At 33.9% G+C, this 7,666-nt stretch overlaps 1 long non-coding RNA gene across 1 annotated transcript; it reads left to right on the forward strand.

Moving 5' to 3' along the window:
- The first annotated feature begins 1,526 nt into the window (after positions 1-1,526).
- LOC107058766 (uncharacterized) lies at positions 1,527-3,639 on the forward strand. Its single transcript, XR_001472312.1, has 3 exons — positions 1,527-1,802; positions 2,006-2,068; positions 2,744-3,639. It is a non-coding gene; the product is annotated as an uncharacterized lncRNA (long non-coding RNA).
- The last annotated feature ends 4,027 nt before the right edge of the window (positions 3,640-7,666 follow it).

Below are 7,666 nucleotides of genomic sequence, written 5' to 3' on the forward strand. Positions count from 1 at the left end.
AGTAGAATAATAAAGGATCAAATGATTAGCATTTACAATATAATACATTTAGCTAAATTATTTATACAAATAAACATTTAGAAAATTCTAGCAAAAGTAACTAAGTTGCTAATACAATTCAAGTAAAAAATAATCTCTAATTATGCTTCATTTTTTTCCTTCTATCATCTTCCTTTGCAAGTAGATCCGTCATCATGTTTTGATCCATATGTCAAACCCTTCATTATAGGCAACCAACTGAATAAAAAAAATCATATACTAATTAAAAATAATTATGTCAAAAGAAAGAACGAAATTTAAATTATATGTAATATATTTGTATATTATCTTTTCAATAGTACTAACAATACTAAATAATAATTATTTCTTGAAATCTAACAAATATTATAATCAAACTATATTATATCTGGAAAACTAACTATTAGAAAGAGCAATTGCATACAGATAAAACATTGTTAAGAATTATAGAGATTGTTTTTAATCATACTTGCTTGATGAATGATAATACAAAACATTAAAAAATAATTAAGAAAGCATGTCTAAGTACATAAAAATAAAAATAAAGAACTTAAAGAAATGAACTTTGTATGTAAATCTTCATGAAAATAAATATGAATATATAGACAAAATAGAGGAAATGAAAAAATAAGGACTTGAGAATGATATATTTAAGAACTCCGTGTACTTTTTTTTTGTTACTTGTTAGTTTCATTCACAAACCAAATACGAATTTATATAGACAAAAATAGAGGAAATAAAAATAAAAATTTGCAATGAAATATTTCTTACCTTCATGTACTTCGTTTTTGTTACAAACTAAACCAATATGATGAAAAGAGAAAGGATAATTGTGAATGTGAATCTTCATGAAACTAATATGAATTTATAGGCAAATTAAAGGAATACCATAAGACATCATAAACTTACAAATTCAAGTTTGGAGGTTATGGACATAAAAATTATGAGAGTTATGAATATTATTAAAAGTAAAAATTAAAGAGGGGAAAGTCATGGGTAATAACTCCTTGTGAATAAATTAAAAAATAAAGATAAAAATACTTAAAATGTAAAAAAGTTTATTATCATTTCATGATTCATGATTTGAAGTGAGATAAAAAAAAAAGAATGTGGAGAGTTTTTTGTTGTAAATGTTCATACATTAATAAAATATTTATTTTGTATAGATTAAGTAATATATTTTTACAATACAATAATTAATTTGAATTAAAAAAAAGGCAAAAAAAGATAAATTATATTTCTCCTTTTATTGTAAGTGAGACAAATAAATAAAAAAAGAATATGAAGAGTTTTTGTTATAAATGTTCCTCCATCAATAAAATATTTATTTGTAATAAATTTAAGTAATTTATTTTTATAATATAATAATTAATTATTATTTTTTAAAACGCCAAAAAGGAAGAAAAAGCTAAATGCAAATGGAGGTCATAGAGAGGTGCCACATCACCATGTTTATGGTCCTCCTTTATTTCTATTTCTATTAGATAGAAACATGAAGAGGAGGACGACCAATGGCAGAGTTATAAATATACTCATTATTCAAGGATACTATGGTCATTATACATAATTGATTTTTAAGCAAACCACATGTGCCTCTTCCATATTCTTCCGGAACGTTCTTCCTCTTTCCTCATTTTTGCATATTATTAAGAGATTAGGAATCAAGCAAATGAAAATTGCTAGGATCTTCTCAAACCCGTTCTTCTTCTTTTTACTCAAACCGGAAAAAGTAGACGCAAGTCTCTGCTATTTTCATCTTTTTAGCAGGCTATCGCCATTTTTAGGTATGTACATTCTTCCTTCAATGTTCTTCGTCTTCATCTTATTCTTTATGTTTCTCTTTTTTTCCCTTTAAATTATATGTACAAGTTCCCTTCAGATCTTTTCGTTTCATAGCTAATTTTAGTATGATTCCCTTTATATGTACAAGTTCTTTCAAAAGTGAGCATCGCTTACAAATATGCATTTTATGTTTCTTTATGTATAGGAGGTCGATGTTTCCTCTAAATAAGCGGCTCGTATTGTTATTCTTCATTCTAGAATTAACTGGGTAAGTTTTGATGTACTAAATTTGTATATTTGAATTTGTTTTGTTCATTTCCATAGTTTTGTTACACTTAATAAAGCCTATTGCTGAAATGCTTTCTTTCTCTCTTGGTACTAAGACAACGATTTTGTATCCTTGTTCCCATCACTCTTATATCTACAAACACTGAAAATGCTTTCTTTCTCTCTTGGTACTAAGACAAACACTGAAAATGCTTTCTTTCTCTCTTGGTACTAAGACAAACACTGAAAATGCTTTCTTTCTCTCTTGGTACTAAGACAAACACTGAAAATGCTTTCTTTCTCTCTTGGTACTAAGACAAACACTGAAAATGCTTTCTTTCTCTCTTGGTACTAAGACAAACACTGAAAATGCTTTCTTTCTCTCTTGGTACTAAGACAAACACTGAAAATGCTTTCTTTCTCTCTTGGTACTAAGACAAACACTGAAAATGCTTTCTTTCTCTCTTGGTACTAAGACAAACACTGAAAATGCTTTCTTTCTCTCTTGGTACTAAGACAAACACTGAAAATGCTTTCTTTCTCTCTTGGTACTAAGACAAACACTGAAAATGCTTTCTTTCTCTCTTGGTACTAAGACAAACACTGAAAATGCTTTCTTTCTCTCTTGGTACTAAGACAAACACTGAAAATGCTTTCTTTCTCTCTTGGTACTAAGACAAGTATTTTTGGTTGCCAACTCTTTGTTGTTGGTCTTGACTGCACAAATTCGACTTATGTTGCTGCTTTGCAACCTGGAACAATATCAGTCTTTACGTTCATACTTGCTTTACTCATGGGGTCAGTAAACATTCAATTCCTTTCATCTCTCGATTTTGTATCCTTGTTCCCATCACTCTTATATCTTGCATGACATGTGAGTTCGAGTGAATCTTTTGTTGCTAAACTTTGTGAGATGTGAAAGATCAAGTTCTATCAAGTATCAAATGTTGTATTTTAATACCAAAAATGTTGTGCTTTGAATTGGAGCAACCACAAGTACTTTATTTTTGTGCAAAGAATGAGAGTCATTGCAATCAATTTGAGGATGTATATCCTTCAAATTGATACAATATGACCTGAGATAAGTCACTATTTTTTGGTGAAATGGACCTTCTAAGGTACAAAATTGCAAACTCACTTCTGGAACAAATTAAATCCGAGATGGAGGAGGTAATTCATCTAATTCCAAAAAAATGTTAGCTCATACTATTTCAATTTGGCTTCCTTTTTATTGAAAAGTAAAATTATATTGATATCCCAATGACCTCCCAGCTAGATTAAGGACCAACTAACTACAAAATTCTCAACCCAATCTCCATCCATCAACACCTAGGGATGTGAGGTGGCAGAATGGGATGGTAGAGCAGGGTGGGGTGAGGTAAAACTTAGGGGGCAGAGAAATATCTAAGAAAACATCATATGAACCAAAACCAAACTTCTCAACATAATACAAAACATTGTATGAACGTACTGGAAGTCTCAAATGAAGGAATGGGGTGCTAATACTTAAAACGAGGGGTTGGGTTGTTACATATAGTTTCTCTTATGAAGAGCTTTAGTTTTTTCTGCTTCATAATCAGTTTTTTTCCTCTTTGTTTTGACCGTTGCAACTACTATTTGGTCTGTGTTGACTTTTTGGATGGTTCTGATGCAATCAATTGATCAAGATGGCTAGAAGATAGTTGCCGCTCTTATGGGAAGACACACAAGTTCGCTTCCTGAGTCATTTTTCTTTGACAACAACATTTCAGGTACTTTCTACGATGCTTATTTCTGAAAGTATGTTGGCTTCACTTCATTAATTGCTTGAGTTGTCACTCAGTCCTTCTGTGACGGGTTACTGAAGTAATGTAGAATTGTAGTTTATAGTTTACATGGGAGCGACTAATTTGATTTATTGTGGCATATCTTATGTAAGTTTGCTCACTTATTTAGTTGTGTTCATTATTGTCCCTTTCTCCTCCTCATGATGAACATGTATTATGCTTATATGCTTTTGTTCAATGTTTTTTGTTCGACAACTGTTGTGGACATGAAAATAATTATATAGGCAATTAGATAAAATGAGACTAGAATTTCACTTTAAAATGCCTAAATTGTATCCCTAAAGTGTTTGTCCTTTGTGATTTATTGAAAGTTGAAACTCTGATGGAGTTACGTTTTCTCAGTTTAATCTTGACATGACATCATTTTTATAGTTTCTAACTAGACCTAACAACTTCTCCTCTTCTCTTTGGTTTATTAATGCTCTAAGTTCTTTTTTGTTTCAGCTCTCCTTTTGTCGATTTTCCATTCGATTAGCTTGATTTTTAAATCAATTTTGTTGCTTTATGTAGTGCTTGTGTTGTAGTCTTGTTGCATGCACTGTGTTATACTTCATTAGTTGTTTTCGAGTGTTGCTGGGTTCTTTGATATACATTCATTTATGCTCTAGCCAATGTTTTAGGTTCACTCTAGAAACATCTTCATCCCTCTTAACTAATCCCGGGAGAAAAATTAAAAAGTAACTCCATCATTTAGTGTAATTTTCATCAGTTTCATATGCTAATCAGTTGAGTGGACAAAAAGATCATTTAAAACTAAACAATATCTTTCTACACGGCTCTCTTTCATCCACACATTGAAAACACTTTATTAGAATCAAGAAGTTAAACACAAATAAAAAGACATTTTTCCTTTTCCACACTTGCATTTATCACTCTTCAGTGCTATCTCAATTCTCATTTTTCCATAGTAAGTGTTGTTTCCTCTTCTTATTTCTTTTTTTATTTTCAGTATCTTCCTTTTATCTTTTTTCACGAAATATGTGCATCTCGACTTCAAAAAAGACCACAATCTTTATATATATATATATATATATATATTTGATGTGTTTGTGTAAAAATTCATAATTTATTCTTATTCTCTCTTTGATACCAAGTAAATTTGTCCAGACTCCTCCCAGTTTCTCTTTCTTCATCCCTAATTTGTTAATCATTGGTACTATATTAACTGCACTGATCATACCTGCTGGGGTAATATGTAAATTGTATTTGTTTAGTGAATTTGGAATCGAGTTTTTTTAATGAATCTTGGAATTGTATTTGTTTTTTGTTTATGCTTTATTAAGTAATACAGTGATGTGTTGACACAATTGTGGAGGTACAATTGTTTAATTCACATATTGCTAATACAAATATTCTTATTTATATTATGTTTTATATAGAACAATATAGGAAGAGATCCCCTCCCATTAGAAAATGTCCAATTCAATGGAATGGTAGATTCATGTCAAATGTCCATTCTATTATTTAATGGCAGTGATTTGTTTTGGTTATGAACAATTATAAATGGTTTGCTAATTTGTTTTAAAAAAAATTAAGAGGAAAAATAAAAAGTAACTGTTTATATTAACATATGTTTTCCCTTTTGGTTTGAATGGGTGGAGCGCAGCAGAAAATTGATGAGAGGAGTGAAAGTTAGCATTAAAGTCCTGAAATGGGTAGTTGCAGTATTTATTAAAGCTTCAAAGGTACACAGAAGGACAGTAAAGAGGTGGAACCTGAAGGACCACTTTGCAGAGTTTTATTGCACTCTTAAATACAATGAAAGTGGAAGATACATCAGCTTCATAGCATTACAAGGTCAAAACAAGTCTGTCATAATAATTCCGGAGTCCACACCCAAAGGAGGCTGGGGGAATATAGCTCACAAGATTGCTGGGTTCATTTATGAGCCAATCAAAACACAGGGGACAACAGTGAAGGACAGAAAACAGCTTCACAAGTCTTACAAAGAAGCCCTCTTCCAAGATAGATGGATGACGGAGGCAACAGAGAAGGCCGAAATACAGAGTACAGCGAACAAAGTAAGAATCACAGGTGGTGAATCGCAGCCAGTTAATGATCTCTTGAATAGGTGCATCGTAGGAAAATTTCAATGCCAAGCAGACGAAACCCCCATTTTGAACGATGTAAGAAGATGGGCTTGTAATTCGTGGAAGTTGGCGATACAAGTCAAAGTGTATGCCATGAATGATGGGTATTTTATGTTTGAATTGCCATCCAAAGTGGCAGCAGAGCAGGTATTAACAGGTCAATGGATCTGGAGGAAGACGAAGTTGGGGCTCGAATGGTGGAAACCAACGATAGGCTGCTGGCCGGCGGAGATAAGGAGAGATTGGGTATGGATTAGGTTGTTGGGTTTACCTATGAATTTGTGGTCACAAAAAGTCTTCAAGGAGATCGGCGACATATGTGGAGGCTTTATCAAGACGGAGGAGGAGACTTCTCTCAAGAATCACCTTCATTGGGCCAGAATCAAAGTACGAGGTGATGGGGAGAGGATTCCCAGAGAAGTAGAAGTAACCTGCGATGGCTTCACTTACACCATTCCGGTGTGGTGTGAAGCTCCAGTCACAGTAAGATTATCAGAGGAGAGGAGAGAGGAGAAAGGAAAATACCCAGTGGTCAATACCCAGGATCAGCTTTTGCAGAAGATAAAGGAGGCACAACCTGTGAAAAAGGTGGATGGGCACGTGGGGACTTCAAGTGAGGGGTCCCGTATGCAAGTGGGCCTAAGATTTAAAGGAGGGGAAAATAATGTGTATAGCAGGAAAAAGCTAGGTCAAAAGGAATTGTCTTTGGGCCAAAAAATTTTGGACCCAATTGTTGTGGAAAATTCTAGAGCCCAAACATCGATTACCTATCCTGTAGATATAATAAATATCGAGATATCAGCAAACAAAGCAAAGGAAAACAAATTTCAACGCCAGATCACGCAATGGAGTAGAGACCGAGGGGAACTGGAAGTCGCGAGACAAAGTGTGGAGATGGCTGTCACGGATAGAGAAGAATTGGGGGAGAAGAGTATAACGGTAATGTTTCAACCACTGGAGGAGGAGAATTTAGACGGAGATACAGAGGAAGCTATTCCATTGGGCATCCAATTTCCAGAAGAAGACATGAGCACTTCGGACTGGATACAACAAAATATAACCAAACTAAGCTCAGAATTCGGGGTTAATTTCAAAGGGTGTGAGGAAAAGGCGAAGGAGTTGTTGATGAAGATCGATAGCAATAAACAAGGAAACAGGGGGGAACAGAGTAAACAAACAACAGGCAAGAGGAAAGGGTTATTAGAACTAAAAAGGCTGCAACTGGATTCTAAGTTCTATAGCAATGGTACTAGAAGTAAAGGGGGGGTTTTGGCCATTATGGATCAATGAATTTAAACATTGTGTCATGGAATGTGAGGGGGCTGAATTGTGGGAGGAAAAGGAGTATTATCAGGAACATGATAAGAACTTGGAAAGCAGATGTGGTATGTTTTCAAGAGACAAAAATGGAGGGGGAGATTGCTAATAAAGTTAAGGAAATCTGGGGTAGTAGGTGGGCAGATTACGTGCAACTCGAAGCTAGTGGGACGAGGGGAGGCATAGTAATTATGTGGGATAAAAGAAGATGGGATGGGGAGGTGAGTAGTGTGGGTGCATTTTCAGTTTCTGTTTGTTTCTCTGGGAAGAATCTGGATTTTAAATGGCATCTACCAGGTGTCTACGCCCCGAATGATAGAGCAGAAAGGGAAGAAACTTGGTGGGAGCTAGGGGCAGCAAGAGGTC

Source organism: Solanum tuberosum, unplaced genomic scaffold (assembly GCF_000226075.1).
Source record: "Solanum tuberosum cultivar DM 1-3 516 R44 unplaced genomic scaffold, SolTub_3.0 scf00645, whole genome shotgun sequence".
NCBI classification, from domain to species: domain Eukaryota; kingdom Viridiplantae; phylum Streptophyta; class Magnoliopsida; order Solanales; family Solanaceae; genus Solanum; species Solanum tuberosum.